The sequence below is a fragment of the Hyla sarda genome, chromosome 2 (assembly GCF_029499605.1).
Source record: "Hyla sarda isolate aHylSar1 chromosome 2, aHylSar1.hap1, whole genome shotgun sequence".
Lineage (NCBI taxonomy): Eukaryota > Metazoa > Chordata > Amphibia > Anura > Hylidae > Hyla > Hyla sarda.
In genome coordinates, this window is record NC_079190.1 from 180,861,218 (window position 1) to 180,876,653 (window position 15,436).

A 15,436-nucleotide genomic window follows, 5' to 3' on the forward strand; every position below is an offset into this window, starting at 1 on the left:
AACACATGCATGCTTTTTTTTACAGCTTAACCACATCCTACATATGTTGTTTATAGCAGACCCCCACTAGCTTTACACTGCAAGATTTTGGTCGCCTCATCCAGTTGATGAGCAGCCACCCTGGAGCGCAGAGGTTCAAGAGGTCCTTGGTTCAAATACAAATGCCCGCTAATGCACAATTTTTTCTTGGTGGGGCATTGTGGTCAGACAGAAAAGAACCATACAACTTCCTCTGTAGTATAAAGCAGCTGATAAGAGTAAAGAGCTTTAAATACAAGTCATTTACTAATCTGTCTAACTTTTTGGCACCAGTTAATTTAAAAAAAAAAAATTGACACACGAGTATCCCTTTAAGATCTACGAATGTAACTCTTTGATCTTTTTGTGGTTTGACAAAACTTACATCTAAGTTACATTTATAGATTGAACCCACCACCTTCACACTGTAAGGTGGCAAGGCTAACCACTTAGCATTCAGAGATCTTGACATAGCCAGTTGAGAGCTAGCTCCACCTTAGGTTGGAGTCCCCCCCCCCCCCTTTCCTCTGTGCAGTTGCTCTGTGTGCCAAAACAGGCCAAGACCTTGGTCGCCGCATATGCCAGACAAGCAGCTCCCACGGCATAGTGGTTAGAGCAGCCACCTTGGAGCGAAGAGGTTGTGAGTTCGAATCCTGTCAAGACCCTGAAGATGGCAGCTGTTAAAAGAGATGGATCGTGAGAACCTGGGATGTCTGGTGGATTGGAAGATATCGGTGCATGGATGGACTGAGGCGAGGTGGATGTCAAGGAGAGCAGTTGTCGAGGTAAGTGGTTGGAGGAAGGTGTAGTTGTGGGGCATTGTGGAAGGTGGACTGAGGCGAGGAGGATGTCAAGGAGAGCAGTTGTGGAGGAAGGTGTAGTTGTGGGGCATCGTGGAAGGTGGACTGAGGCGAGGAGGACGTCAAGGAGAGCAGTTGTCGAGGTGAGTGGTTAGAGGGCGTTGCGGAGGAAGGTGTAGTTGTGGGGCATCGTGGAAGGTGGTCCACTGCCTGGAATGGAGGAGTCTAGGTTGGGGATCTGCCAAAAGTGGTGTTGTGTCTGTCGAAGCATGTGGGATGTTGAAAATAAAAAGATGGGGGATTTTATTTGCCTTTTTTTTGTTTTGTTTTTTTTTTTTTATCAAGAAAACCTCCTCTGCAATCCACCATTGCCTCCAACCCTTCACACCAACTACCACTACTGCCTCCACACCAACTACCACCACTGCCACCAGCCCTTCACACCAATTACCGGGACCACTCACTTCCACACCAACAACCTTCTTCCTATGGAACCTTCCCACCCACACCACCACCACTCATGGGATTGGAAGATATCGGTGCATGGATGGACTGAGGCGAGGTGGATGTCAGGAAGAGCGGAATGGAGAGCAATGTCCCTGAAGACCCTGGAGCATGTCGCTGGATGGACTGAGGCGAGGAGGATGTCAAGGAGAGCAGTTGTCGAGGTAAGTAAGTGGTTAGAGGGCGTTGCGGAGGAAGGTGTAGTTGTGGGGCATCGTGGAAGGTGGTCCACTGCCTGGAATGGAGGATTCTAGGTTGGGGATCTGCCAAAAGTGGTGTTGTGTCTGTCGAAGCATGTGGGATGTTGAAAATAAAAAGATGGGGGATTTTATTTGCCTTTTTTTTTTTTTATATCAAGAAAACCTCCTCTGCAATCCACCATTGCCTCCAGCCCTTCACACCAACTACCACTACTGCCTCCACACCAACTACCACCACTGCCACCAGCCCTTCACACCAATTACCGGGACCACTCACTTCCACACCAACAACCTTCTTCCTATGGAACCTTCCCACCCACACCACCACCACTCATGGGATTGGAAGATATCGGTGCATGGATGGACTGAGGCGAGGTGGATGTCAGGAAGAGCGGAATGGAGAGCAATGTCCCTGAAGACCCTGGAGCATGTCGCTGGATGGACTGAGGCGAGGAGGATGTCAAGGAGAGCAGTTGTCGAGGTAAGTAAGTGGTTAGAGGGCGTTGCGGAGGAAGGTGTAGTTGTGGGGCATCGTGGAAGGTGGTCCACTGCCTGGAATGGAGGATTCTAGGTTGGGGATCTGCCAAAAGTGGTGTTGTGTCTGTCGAAGCATGTGGGATGTTGAAAATAAAAAGATGGGGGATTTTATTTGCCTTTTTTTTATATCACGAAAACCTCCTCTGCAATCCACCATTGCCTCCAGCCCTTCACACCAACTACCACCACTGCCTCCACACCAGCTACCACCATTGCCACCAGCCCTTCACACCAACTACCACCCAGGAACCGGGACCACTCACTTCCACACCAACAACCTTCTTCCTATGGAATCTTCCCAACCATAGCCAGGAAGCCAACGGGCTTCCCATAGCCAGTTGAGAGCTAGCTCCACCTTAGGTTGGAGTCCCCCCCCCCCCCCTTTCCTCTGTGCAGTTGCTCTGTGTGCCAAAACAGGCCAAGACCTTGGTCGCCGCATATGCCTGACAAGCAGCTCCCACGGCATAGTGGTTAGAGCAGCCGCCTTGGAGCGAAGAGGTTGTGAGTTCGAATCCTGTCAAGACCCTGAAGATGGCAGCTGTTAAAAGAGATGGATCGTGAGAACCTGGGATGTCTGGTGGATTGGAAGATATCGGTGCATGGATGGACTGAGGCGAGGTCGATGTCAAGAGGCATGTGGGATGTTGAAAATAAAAAGATGGGGGATTTTATTTGCCTTTTTTTTTTTTTTTTTTATATCAAGAAAACCTCCTCTGCAATCCACCATTGCCTCCAGCCCTTCACACCAACTACCACCACTGCCTCCACACCAGCTACCACCATTGCCACCAGCCCTTCACACCAACTACCACCCAGGAACCGGGACCACTCACTTCCACACCAACAACCTTCTTCCTATGGAATCTTCCCACCCACACTCACATACCAGCTACCACAGCCATCCACACCAGAGCTCCTTCTCCAACACCTTATGGGTGCCCGACCATCAACCACTTCACACACACACACACACACACACACTCCTCCGCTTCCACACTATGCTGCCACAATTTCTCCAAACGAGCTTCAGGGTGTTCACAGGACTTGAACTCACAACCTCTCTGCTCCAAGGCAGCAGCTCTAACCACTAGACCATGAGAGCTTCATGGAAACTAGCAAGGATGACTGTGGTCTTGGCCTGTTTTGACAAAATCATTTTTTTCCCCACCGGTTCATATACATTTGACTGGGATAGTACAGGCAAGCCGAGAGCTAGTTCGGACTTAGCTTCGAATCCCCCCTCTGTGCGGTTACCCTGGCAAGCCATGTGTTGCGGGGGTATAGCTCAGTGGTAGAGCATTTGACTGCAGATCAAGAGGTCCTTGGCTCAAATCCGAGTGCCCCCTAACACACATTTTTTTGCTTTACGACTTAACCATATCCTACATATGTAGTGGTGGTGGTGGGGGGGAGGCGCCATAGGAAGAAGGTTGTTGGTGTGGAAGTAAGTGGCCCTGGGTGGTGGGCTGAAGGGCTGGAGGCAGTGGTGGTAGTTGGTGTGAAGGGCTGGAGGCAACGTTGAGGTACAAACAAGCCACATGTTGTGGGGCTGAAGCTCAGTGGTAGAGCATTTGACTGCATGTAAAGAGGTCCGAGTGCCCGTAACACACATTTTTTTCTTTACAAGCTTAACCGTATCCCACATATGTAGTTTATTGCAGAAAATTAAAAATGTTGAGGTACAGATGAGCTGCATGTTGCGGGGGTATAGCTCAGTGGTAGAGCATTTGACTGCAGATCAAGAGGTCCTTGGTACAAATCCGAGTGCCCCCTAACACATGCATGCTTTTTTTTCCTCTGTGCAGTTGCTCTGTGTGCCAAAACAGGCCAAGACCATGGTCGCCGCATATGCCTGACAAGCAGCTCCCACGGCATAGTGGTTAGAGCAGCCACCTTGGAGCGAAGAGGTTGTGAGTTCGAATCCTGTCAAGACCCTGAAGATGGCAGCTGTTAAAAGAGATGGATCGTGAGAACCTGGGATGTCTGGTGGATTGGAAGATATTGGTGCATGGATGGACTGAGGCGAGGTGGATGTCAAGGAGAGCAGTTGTCGAGGTAAGTGGTTGGAGGAAGGTGTAGTTGTGGGGCATTGTGGAAGGTGGACTGAGGCGAGGAGGATGTCAAGGAGAGCAGTTGTCGAGGAAAGTGGTTGGTGGAAGGTGTAGTTGTGGGGCATCGTGGAAGGTGGACTGAGGCGAGGAGGACGTCAAGGAGAGCAGTTGTCGAGGTGAGTGGTTAGAGGGCGTTGCGGAGGAAGGTGTAGTTGTGGGGCATCGTGGAAGGTGGTCCACTGCCTGGAATGGAGGATTCTAGGTTGGGGATCTGCCAAAAGTGGTGTTGTGTCTGTCGAAGCATGTGGGATGTTGAAAATAAAAAGATGGGGGATTTTATTTGCCTTTTTTTTGTTTTGTTTTTTTTTTTTTATCAAGAAAACCTCCTCTGCAATCCACCATTGCCTCCAACCCTTCACACCAACTACCACTACTGCCTCCACACCAACTACCACCACTGCCACCAGCCCTTCACACCAATTACCGGGACCACTCACTTCCACACCAACAACCTTCTTCCTATGGAACCTTCCCACCCACACCACCACCACTCATGGGATTGGAAGATATCGGTGCATGGATGGACTGAGGCGAGGTGGATGTCAGGAAGAGCGGAATGGAGAGCAATGTCCCTGAAGACCCTGGAGCATGTCGCTGGATGGACTGAGGCGAGGAGGATGTCAAGGAGAGCAGTTGTCGAGGTAAGTAAGTGGTTAGAGGGCGTTGCGGAGGAAGGTGTAGTTGTGGGGCATCGTGGAAGGTGGTCCACTGCCTGGAATGGAGGATTCTAGGTTGGGGATCTGCCAAAAGTGGTGTTGTGTCTGTCGAAGCATGTGGGATGTTGAAAATAAAAAGATGGGGGATTTTATTTGCCTTTTTTTTTTTTTTTTTTTTTATATCAAGAAAACCTCCTCTGCAATCCACCATTGCCTCCAGCCCTTCACACCAACTACCACTACTGCCTCCACACCAACTACCACCACTGCCACCAGCCCTTCACACCAATTACCGGGACCACTCACTTCCACACCAACAACCTTCTTCCTATGGAACCTTCCCACCCACACCACCACCACTCATGGGATTGGAAGATATCGGTGCATGGATGGACTGAGGCGAGGTGGATGTCAGGAAGAGCGGAATGGAGAGCAATGTCCCTGAAGACCCTGGAGCATGTCGCTGGATGGACTGAGGCGAGGAGGATGTCAAGGAGAGCAGTTGTCGAGGTAAGTAAGTGGTTAGAGGGCGTTGCGGAGGAAGGTGTAGTTGTGGGGCATCGTGGAAGGTGGTCCACTGCCTGGAATGGAGGATTCTAGGTTGGGGATCTGCCAAAAGTGGTGTTGTGTCTGTCGAAGCATGTGGGATGTTGAAAATAAAAAGATGGGGGATTTTATTTGCCTTTTTTTTATATCACGAAAACCTCCTCTGCAATCCACCATTGCCTCCAGCCCTTCACACCAACTACCACCACTGCCTCCACACCAGCTACCACCATTGCCACCAGCCCTTCACACCAACTACCACCCAGGAACCGGGACCACTCACTTCCACACCAACAACCTTCTTCCTATGGAATCTTCCCACCCACACTCACATACCAGCTACCACAGCCATCCACACCAGAGCTCCTTCTCCAACACCTTATGGGTGCCCGACCATCAACCACTTCACACACACACACACACACACACACACTCCTCCGCTTCCACAATTTCTCCAAACGAGCTTCAGGGTGTTCACAGGACTTGAACTCACAACCTCTCTGCTCCAAGGCAGCAGCTCTAACCACTAGACCATGAGAGCTTCATGGAAACTAGCAAGGATGACTGTGGTCTTGGCCTGTTTTGACAAAATCATTTTTTTCCCCACCGGTTCATATACATTTGACTGGGATAGTACAGGCAAGCCGAGAGCTAGTTCGGACTTAGCTTCGAATCCCCCCTCTGTGCGGTTACCCTGGCAAGCCATGTGTTGCGGGGGTATAGCTCAGTGGTAGAGCATTTGACTGCAGATCAAGAGGTCCTTGGCTCAAATCCGAGTGCCCCCTAACACACATTTTTTTGCTTTACGACTTAACCATATCCTACATATGTAGTGGTGGTGGTGGGGGGGAGGCGCCATAGGAAGAAGGTTGTTGGTGTGGAAGTGAGTGGCCCTGGGTGGTGGGCTGAAGGGCTGGAGGCAGTGGTGGTAGTTGGTGTGAAGGGCTGGAGGCAACGTTGAGGTACAAACAAGCCACATGTTGTGGGGCTGAAGCTCAGTGGTAGAGCATTTGACTGCATGTAAAGAGGTCCGAGTGCCCGTAACACACATTTTTTTTCTTTACAAGCTTAACCGTATCCCACATATGTAGTTTATTGCAGAAAATTAAAAATGTTGAGGTACAGATGAGCTGCATGTTGCGGGGGTATAGCTCAGTGGTAGAGCATTTGACTGCAGATCAAGAGGTCCTTGGTACAAATCCGAGTGCCCCCTAACACATGCATGCTTTTTTTTCCTCTGTGCAGTTGCTCTGTGTGCCAAAACAGGCCAAGACCATGGTCGCCGCATATGCCTGACAAGCAGCTCCCACGGCATAGTGGTTAGAGCAGCCACCTTGGAGCGAAGAGGTTGTGAGTTCGAATCCTGTCAAGACCCTGAAGATGGCAGCTGTTAAAAGAGATGGATCGTGAGAACCTGGGATGTCTGGTGGATTGGAAGATATTGGTGCATGGATGGACTGAGGCGAGGTGGATGTCGAGGAGAGCAGTTGTCGAGGTAAGTGGTTGGAGGAAGGTGTAGTTGTGGGGCATTGTGGAAGGTGGACTGAGGCGAGGAGGATGTCAAGGAGAGCAGTTGTCGAGGTAAGTGGTTGGAGGAAGGTGTAGTTGTGGGGCATCGTGGAAGGTGGACTGAGGCGAGGAGGACGTCAAGGAGAGCAGTTGTCGAGGTGAGTGGTTAGAGGGCGTTGCGGAGGAAGGTGTAGTTGTGGGGCATCGTGGAAGGTGGTCCACTGCCTGGAATGGAGGATTCTAGGTTGGGGATCTGCCAAAAGTGGTGTTGTGTCTGTCGAAGCATGTGGGATGTTGAAAATAAAAAGATGGGGGATTTTATTTGCCTTTTTTTTGTTTTGTTTTTTTTTTTTATCAAGAAAACCTCCTCTGCAATCCACCATTGCCTCCAACCCTTCACACCAACTACCACTACTGCCTCCACACCAACTACCACCACTGCCACCAGCCCTTCACACCAATTACCGGGACCACTCACTTCCACACCAACAACCTTCTTCCTATGGAACCTTCCCACCCACACCACCACCACTCATGGGATTGGAAGATATCGGTGCATGGATGGACTGAGGCGAGGTGGATGTCAGGAAGAGCGGAATGGAGAGCAATGTCCCTGAAGACCCTGGAGCATGTCGCTGGATGGACTGAGGCGAGGAGGATGTCAAGGAGAGCAGTTGTCGAGGTAAGTAAGTGGTTAGAGGGCGTTGCGGAGGAAGGTGTAGTTGTGGGGCATCGTGGAAGGTGGTCCACTGCCTGGAATGGAGGATTCTAGGTTGGGGATCTGCCAAAAGTGGTGTTGTGTCTGTCGAAGCATGTGGGATGTTGAAAATAAAAAGATGGGGGATTTTATTTGCCTTTTTTTTATATCACGAAAACCTCCTCTGCAATCCACCATTGCCTCCAGCCCTTCACACCAACTACCACCACTGCCTCCACACCAGCTACCACCATTGCCACCAGCCCTTCACACCAACTACCACCCAGGAACCGGGACCACTCACTTCCACACCAACAACCTTCTTCCTATGGAATCTTCCCAACCATAGCCAGGAAGCCAACGGGCTTCCCATAGCCAGTTGAGAGCTAGCTCCACCTTAGGTTGGAGTCCCCCCCCCCCCTTTCCTCTGTGCAGTTGCTCTGTGTGCCAAAACAGGCCAAGACCTTGGTCGCCGCATATGCCTGACAAGCAGCTCCCACGGCATAGTGGTTAGAGCAGCCGCCTTGGAGCGAAGAGGTTGTGAGTTCGAATCCTGTCAAGACCCTGAAGATGGCAGCTGTTAAAAGAGATGGATCATGAGAACCTGGGATGTCTGGTGGATTGGAAGATATCGGTGCATGGATGGACTGAGGCGAGGTCGATGTCAAGAAGCATGTGGGATGTTGAAAATAAAAAGATGGGGGATTTTATTTGCCTTTTTTTTTTTTTTTTTATATCAAGAAAACCTCCTCTGCAATCCACCATTGCCTCCAGCCCTTCACACCAACTACCACCACTGCCTCCACACCAGCTACCACCATTGCCACCAGCCCTTCACACCAACTACCACCCAGGAACCGGGACCACTCACTTCCACACCAACAACCTTCTTCCTATGGAATCTTCCCACCCACACTCACATACCAGCTACCACAGCCATCCACACCAGAGCTCCTTCTCCAACACCTTATGGGTGCCCGACCATCAACCACTTCACACACACACACACACACACACACACACACACACACACACACACACACACACACACACACACACACTCCTCCGCTTCCACACTATGCTGCCACAATTTCTCCAAACGAGCTTCAGGGTGTTCACAGGACTTGAACTCACAACCTCTCTGCTCCAAGGCAGCAGCTCTAACCATTAGACCATGAGAGCTTCATGGAAACTAGCAAGGATGACTGTGGTCTTGGCCTGTTTTGACAAAATCATTTTTTTCCCCACCGGTTCATATACATTTGACTGGGATAGTACAGGCAAGCCGAGAGCTAGTTCGGACTTAGCTTCGAATCCCCCCTCTGTGCGGTTACCCTGGCAAGCCATGTGTTGCGGGGGTATAGCTCAGTGGTAGAGCATTTGACTGCAGATCAAGAGGTCCTTGGCTCAAATCCGAGTGCCCCCTAACACACATTTTTTTGCTTTACGACTTAACCATATCCTACATATGTAGTGGTGGTGGTGGGGGGGAGGCGCCATAGGAAGAAGGTTGTTGGTGTGGAAGTGAGTGGCCCTGGGTGGTGGGCTGAAGGGCTGGAGGCAGTGGTGGTAGTTGGTGTGAAGGGCTGGAGGCAACGTTGAGGTACAAACAAGCCACATGTTGTGGGGCTGAAGCTCAGTGGTAGAGCATTTGACTGCATGTAAAGAGGTCCGAGTGCCCGTAACACACATTTTTTTTCTTTACAAGCTTAACCGTATCCCACATATGTAGTTTATTGCAGAAAATTAAAAATGTTGAGGTACAGATGAGCTGCATGTTGCGGGGGTATAGCTCAGTGGTAGAGCATTTGACTGCAGATCAAGAGGTCCTTGGTACAAATCCGAGTGCCCCCTAACACATGCATGCTTTTTTTTCCTCTGTGCAGTTGCTCTGTGTGCCAAAACAGGCCAAGACCATGGTCGCCGCATATGCCTGACAAGCAGCTCCCACGGCATAGTGGTTAGAGCAGCCACCTTGGAGCGAAGAGGTTGTGAGTTCGAATCCTGTCAAGACCCTGAAGATGGCAGCTGTTAAAAGAGATGGATCGTGAGAACCTGGGATGTCTGGTGGATTGGAAGATATTGGTGCATGGATGGACTGAGGCGAGGTGGATGTCAAGGAGAGCAGTTGTCGAGGTAAGTGGTTGGAGGAAGGTGTAGTTGTGGGGCATTGTGGAAGGTGGACTGAGGCGAGGAGGATGTCAAGGAGAGCAGTTGTCGAGGTAAGTGGTTGGAGGAAGGTGTAGTTGTGGGGCATCGTGGAAGGTGGACTGAGGCGAGGAGGACGTCAAGGAGAGCAGTTGTCGAGGTGAGTGGTTAGAGGGCGTTGCGGAGGAAGGTGTAGTTGTGGGGCATCGTGGAAGGTGGTCCACTGCCTGGAATGGAGGATTCTAGGTTGGGGATCTGCCAAAAGTGGTGTTGTGTCTGTCGAAGCATGTGGGATGTTGAAAATAAAAAGATGGGGGATTTTATTTGCCTTTTTTTTGTTTTGTTTTTTTTTTTTATCAAGAAAACCTCCTCTGCAATCCACCATTGCCTCCAACCCTTCACACCAACTACCACTACTGCCTCCACACCAACTACCACCACTGCCACCAGCCCTTCACACCAATTACCGGGACCACTCACTTCCACACCAACAACCTTCTTCCTATGGAACCTTCCCACCCACACCACCACCACTCATGGGATTGGAAGATATCGGTGCATGGATGGACTGAGGCGAGGTGGATGTCAGGAAGAGCGGAATGGAGAGCAATGTCCCTGAAGACCCTGGAGCATGTCGCTGGATGGACTGAGGCGAGGAGGATGTCAAGGAGAGCAGTTGTCGAGGTAAGTAAGTGGTTAGAGGGTGTTGCGGAGGAAGGTGTAGTTGTGGGGCATCGTGGAAGGTGGTCCACTGCCTGGAATGGAGGATTCTAGGTTGGGGATCTGCCAAAAGTGGTGTTGTGTCTGTCGAAGCATGTGGGATGTTGAAAATAAAAAGATGGGGGATTTTATTTGCCTTTTTTTTTTTTTTTTTTTTTTTTATATCAAGAAAACCTCCTCTGCAATCCACCATTGCCTCCAGCCCTTCACACCAACTACCACTACTGCCTCCACACCAACTACCACCACTGCCACCAGCCCTTCACACCAATTACCGGGACCACTCACTTCCACACCAACAACCTTCTTCCTATGGAACCTTCCCACCCACACCACCACCACTCATGGGATTGGAAGATATCGGTGCATGGATGGACTGAGGCGAGGTGGATGTCAGGAAGAGCGGAATGGAGAGCAATGTCCCTGAAGACCCTGGAGCATGTCGCTGGATGGACTGAGGCGAGGAGGATGTCAAGGAGAGCAGTTGTCGAGGTAAGTAAGTGGTTAGAGGGCGTTGCGGAGGAAGGTGTAGTTGTGGGGCATCGTGGAAGGTGGTCCACTGCCTGGAATGGAGGATTCTAGGTTGGGGATCTGCCAAAAGTGGTGTTGTGTCTGTCGAAGCATGTGGGATGTTGAAAATAAAAAGATGGGGGATTTTATTTGCCTTTTTTTTATATCACGAAAACCTCCTCTGCAATCCACCATTGCCTCCAGCCCTTCACACCAACTACCACCACTGCCTCCACACCAGCTACCACCATTGCCACCAGCCCTTCACACCAACTACCACCCAGGAACCGGGACCACTCACTTCCACACCAACAACCTTCTTCCTATGGAATCTTCCCACCCACACTCACATACCAGCTACCACAGCCATCCACACCAGAGCTCCTTCTCCAACACCTTATGGGTGCCCGACCATCAACCACTTCACACACACACACACACACACACACACTCCTCCGCTTCCACACTATGCTGCCACAATTTCTCCAAACGAGCTTCAGGGTGTTCACAGGACTTGAACTCACAACCTCTCTGCTCCAAGGCAGCAGCTCTAACCACTAGACCATGAGAGCTTCATGGAAACTAGCAAGGATGACTGTGGTCTTGGCCTGTTTTGACAAAATCATTTTTTTCCCCACCGGTTCATATACATTTGACTGGGATAGTACAGGCAAGCCGAGAGCTAGTTCGGACTTAGCTTCGAATCCCCCCTCTGTGCGGTTACCCTGGCAAGCCATGTGTTGCGGGGGTATAGCTCAGTGGTAGAGCATTTGACTGCAGATCAAGAGGTCCTTGGCTCAAATCCGAGTGCCCCCTAACACACATTTTTTTGCTTTACGACTTAACCATATCCTACATATGTAGTGGTGGTGGTGGGGGGGAGGCGCCATAGGAAGAAGGTTGTTGGTGTGGAAGTGAGTGGCCCTGGGTGGTGGGCTGAAGGGCTGGAGGCAGTGGTGGTAGTTGGTGTGAAGGGCTGGAGGCAACGTTGAGGTACAAACAAGCCACATGTTGTGGGGCTGAAGCTCAGTGGTAGAGCATTTGACTGCATGTAAAGAGGTCCGAGTGCCCGTAACACACATATTTTTTCTTTACAAGCTTAACCGTATCCCACATATGTAGTTTATTGCAGAAAATTAAAAATGTTGAGGTACAGATGAGCTGCATGTTGCGGGGGTATAGCTCAGTGGTAGAGCATTTGACTGCAGATCAAGAGGTCCTTGGTTCAAATCCGAGTGCCCCCTAACACATGCATGCTTTTTTTTACAGCTTAACCACATCCTACATATGTTGTTTATAGCAGACCCCCACTAGCTTTACACTGCAAGATTTTGGTCGCCTCATCCAGTTGATGAGCAGCCACCCTGGAGCGCAGAGGTTCAAGAGGTCCTTGGTTCAAATACAAATGCCCGCTAATGCACAATTTTTTCTTGGTGGGGCATTGTGGTCAGACAGAAAAGAACCATACAACTTCCTCTGTAGTATAAAGCAGCTGATAAGAGTAAAGAGCTTTAAATACAAGTCATTTACTAATCTGTCTAACTTTTTGGCACCAGTTAATTTAAAAAAAAAAAATTGACACACGAGTATCCCTTTAAGATCTACGAATGTAACTCTTTGATCTTTTTGTGGTTTGACAAAACTTACATCTAAGTTACATTTATAGATTGAACCCACCACCTTCACACTGTAAGGTGGCAAGGCTAACCACTTAGCATTCAGAGATCTTGACATAGCCAGTTGAGAGCTAGCTCCACCTTAGGTTGGAGTCCCCCCCCCCCCCCTTTCCTCTGTGCAGTTGCTCTGTGTGCCAAAACAGGCCAAGACCTTGGTCGCCGCATATGCCAGACAAGCAGCTCCCACGGCATAGTGGTTAGAGCAGCCACCTTGGAGCGAAGAGGTTGTGAGTTCGAATCCTGTCAAGACCCTGAAGATGGCAGCTGTTAAAAGAGATGGATCGTGAGAACCTGGGATGTCTGGTGGATTGGAAGATATCGGTGCATGGATGGACTGAGGCGAGGTGGATGTCAAGGAGAGCAGTTGTCGAGGTAAGTGGTTGGAGGAAGGTGTAGTTGTGGGGCATTGTGGAAGGTGGACTGAGGCGAGGAGGATGTCAAGGAGAGCAGTTGTGGAGGAAGGTGTAGTTGTGGGGCATCGTGGAAGGTGGACTGAGGCGAGGAGGACGTCAAGGAGAGCAGTTGTCGAGGTGAGTGGTTAGAGGGCGTTGCGGAGGAAGGTGTAGTTGTGGGGCATCGTGGAAGGTGGTCCACTGCCTGGAATGGAGGATTCTAGGTTGGGGATCTGCCAAAAGTGGTGTTGTGTCTGTCGAAGCATGTGGGATGTTGAAAATAAAAAGATGGGGGATTTTATTTGCCTTTTTTTTGTTTTTTTTTTTTTTTTTATCAAGAAAACCTCCTCTGCAATCCACCATTGCCTCCAACCCTTCACACCAACTACCACTACTGCCTCCACACCAACTACCACCACTGCCACCAGCCCTTCACACCAATTACCGGGACCACTCACTTCCACACCAACAACCTTCTTCCTATGGAACCTTCCCACCCACACCACCACCACTCATGGGATTGGAAGATATCGGTGCATGGATGGACTGAGGCGAGGTGGATGTCAGGAAGAGCGGAATGGAGAGCAATGTCCCTGAAGACCCTGGAGCATGTCGCTGGATGGACTGAGGCGAGGAGGATGTCAAGGAGAGCAGTTGTCGAGGTAAGTAAGTGGTTAGAGGGCGTTGCGGAGGAAGGTGTAGTTGTGGGGCATCGTGGAAGGTGGTCCACTGCCTGGAATGGAGGATTCTAGGTTGGGGATCTGCCAAAAGTGGTGTTGTGTCTGTCGAAGCATGTGGGATGTTGAAAATAAAAAGATGGGGGATTTTATTTGCCTTTTTTTTTTTTTTTTTTTTTTATATCAAGAAAACCTCCTCTGCAATCCACCATTGCCTCCAGCCCTTCACACCAACTACCACTACTGCCTCCACACCAACTACCACCACTGCCACCAGCCCTTCACACCAATTACCGGGACCACTCACTTCCACACCAACAACCTTCTTCCTATGGAACCTTCCCACCCACACCACCACCACTCATGGGATTGGAAGATATCGGTGCATGGATGGACTGAGGCGAGGTGGATGTCAGGAAGAGCGGAATGGAGAGCAATGTCCCTGAAGACCCTGGAGCATGTCGCTGGATGGACTGAGGCGAGGAGGATGTCAAGGAGAGCAGTTGTCGAGGTAAGTAAGTGGTTAGAGGGCGTTGCGGAGGAAGGTGTAGTTGTGGGGCATCGTGGAAGGTGGTCCACTGCCTGGAATGGAGGATTCTAGGTTGGGGATCTGCCAAAAGTGGTGTTGTGTCTGTCGAAGCATGTGGGATGTTGAAAATAAAAAGATGGGGGATTTTATTTGCCTTTTTTTTATATCACGAAAACCTCCTCTGCAATCCACCATTGCCTCCAGCCCTTCACACCAACTACCACCACTGCCTCCACACCAGCTACCACCATTGCCACCAGCCCTTCACACCAACTACCACCCAGGAACCGGGACCACTCACTTCCACACCAACAACCTTCTTCCTATGGAATCTTCCCACCCACACTCACATACCAGCTACCACAGCCATCCACACCAGAGCTCCTTCTCCAACACCTTATGGGTGCCCGACCATCAACCACTACACACACACACACACACACACACACACACACACACACACACACACACACACACACACACACTCCTCCGCTTCCACACTATGCTGCCACAATTTCTCCAAACGAGCTTCAGGGTGTTCACAGGACTTGAACTCACAACCTCTCTGCTCCAAGGCAGCAGCTCTAACCACTAGACCATGAGAGCTTCATGGAAACTAGCAAGGATGACTGTGGTCTTGGCCTGTTTTGACAAAATCATTTTTTTCCCCACCGGTTCATATACATTTGACTGGGATAGTACAGGCAAGCCGAGAGCTAGTTCGGACTTAGCTTCGAATCCCCCCTCTGTGCGGTTACCCTGGCAAGCCATGTGTTGCGGGGGTATAGCTCAGTGGTAGAGCATTTGACTGCAGATCAAGAGGTCCTTGGCTCAAATCCGAGTGCCCCCTAACACACATTTTTTTGCTTTACGACTTAACCATATCCTACATATGTAGTGGTGGTGGTGGGGGGGAGGCGCCATAGGAAGAAGGTTGTTGGTGTGGAAGTGAGTGGCCCTGGGTGGTGGGCTGAAGGGCTGGAGGCAGTGGTGGTAGTTGGTGTGAAGGGCTGGAGGCAACGTTGAGGTACAAACAAGCCACATGTTGTGGGGCTGAAGCTCAGTGGTAGAGCATTTGACTGCATGTAAAGAGGTCCGAGTGCCCGTAACACACATTTTTTTTCTTTACAAGCTTAACCGTATCCCACATATGTAGTTTATTGCAGAAAATTAAAAATGTTGAGGTACAGATGAGCTGCATGTTGC

General features: G+C 50.2%; 1 non-coding gene across 1 annotated transcript; it reads left to right on the forward strand.

Moving 5' to 3' along the window:
* The first annotated feature begins 12,128 nt into the window (after window positions 1–12,128).
* On the forward strand, window positions 12,129–12,200 carry TRNAC-GCA (transfer RNA cysteine (anticodon GCA)). Its single transcript has one exon. It is a non-coding gene; the product is annotated as a tRNA-Cys (tRNA).
* Window positions 12,201–15,436: the final 3,236 nt, after the last annotated feature.